The sequence below is a fragment of the Impatiens glandulifera genome, chromosome 2 (genome assembly GCF_907164915.1).
Source record: "Impatiens glandulifera chromosome 2, dImpGla2.1, whole genome shotgun sequence".
NCBI lineage: Eukaryota > Viridiplantae > Streptophyta > Magnoliopsida > Ericales > Balsaminaceae > Impatiens > Impatiens glandulifera.
The window spans coordinates 19,996,967-19,998,770 of record NC_061863.1 but is presented as its reverse complement, the minus strand read 5'-3'; the positions used below and the strand labels follow the sequence as shown (position 1 = coordinate 19,998,770).

At 22.0% G+C, this 1,804-nt stretch overlaps 1 non-coding gene across 1 annotated transcript; it reads right to left on the bottom strand.

The window, feature by feature from the left end:
• Positions 1–786: 786 nt before the first annotated feature.
• Positions 787–886, bottom strand: LOC124928300. Its single transcript, XR_007098507.1, has one exon. It is a non-coding gene; the product is annotated as a small nucleolar RNA snoR69Y (small nucleolar RNA).
• Between the last annotated feature and the right edge of the window lie 918 nt (positions 887–1,804).

Here is a 1,804-nt window from a genome sequence, read left to right as displayed (position 1 = left end):
AAAGGAAAATCAAAGGAAGATTTCTTCGTGGCATTCAATTTAAATTTAAGAAAAAAAAGCATTAGTTAGGAGCAAATGGCTTAAAATTATCTTAATTAAAGATAATTTCATTTGAACTATGCCCACAATCTTCATCAAACAAACAATTCAATTTTTTTAAATCGATAAAGCTTCATTAGAAAGGCAGTATAACTGTAATCACAATTTTCATACATGTATAAATACTATTTCACTCATCATAAACTTCTATGGACACATCAGAATAAGGAGAAAGATTAAATATTTGGCCTCATTGAAAATATTATGATAACAACATGCTGTTAGTTCAGACATATGCTTGTCAAATTTTAAATTTAATCATTGGCCACAATAACATAAAACAAACCGGTGAAAATAAGATGAACACAACAAATTCAGTTTATGGGTGGTGGTATTAGCAAAAATGAATAATCAAAATCTCCATAAAAATATGAAATCTTACAATTTGACATATCATTCATCACAATTTCTTACCAAGATGTAGATCCATATTTAAAGAATCAAACTTCATCAAAAAGTCCGAAATGGCAAAACCCTATTTAAGAAACACAGAATATAAAGATTTAACTGGATTTATTGAAACAGATTTAAGAAATCAGATATGGCGTCAAGACAAACTAACAAACAATTGTTTAGTGAAAAATTCAAAGTTCAAACTCTAATAAAAAAAATGAGAGATAAACTTATAAATGTGAATGAAATAGATATATAATAACAAAGAAATGAAAAATCTAAAGAGAAGTGGTGGCAAAGAAGCTCAGATAGAATGTTGGAAAGGATTATAATCGCTGACCACATAGGTCTCATAGTGAGCTGGAATAAAAGGTTTATCATCATCGCTTCAAACACCACAAAGATAAACACAAAACAAATAATAATTACATAAATATAGAACAATTTATTTGAGTTTCAGAACAATTCAGAAAATAAAAGATGAACTTAGATTATTTGGAGGCAAAAAGAACACCAGGATGGTTGACATATGAAATAGTTGCAGCCAATTTATATAAGACACTACTAGGGTTTTAAGAAGAATATTACACCATATATTGATTTTTGGGCTTCTGGGTAATTAATTCCTTAATGGGCTTACCAGATGTTGGGCTGAATATTCAATTTTATAAATAGGATAAATAATCAATTAAGTTAAATTAATTTTATTAATTATAACATTAAAATTTTATATATCTCTATATAATTTCAAAAAAATTAAAGTTGTATAAAATCATTAAATATAAGTCATAATGTCCTATTTATCTTAGAAAAAATAAAAGACCTTAAATTGAATTTTTGTGGAAGTGTAGCAAATTAATGAACATATAGAGAAAATTTATAAGTTTAATATATATATATATATATATATATATATATATATATATATATATATATATATATTTTTGAATAAAAATAATAAAAATATTTAGATAATTGTTATTTTTTTTTTATTTTGTATTAATTTTTAGATTACTTTTATAAAGTTTTTAATATAAATATTATTTTATTTTATTTTTTCAGATTTTTATTTATTTTTTATTCCAACTTTTTTCTTTAATAATATTTTTTTAAAATAATATAAATATTTTTATTTTATATTAAAATACTTTTTAAAATAATAATTTAACTATTTTTATTTATTTTTTATAACATACAAACAAATAGGTTATAAATTTCAAATTTTCAAAATAAAAAACTAATATATATTTAGTATACCATTTTTGTTTTTCATCTTTTCTTTATAAAGAATTATTTCTCTATAAAATAGATA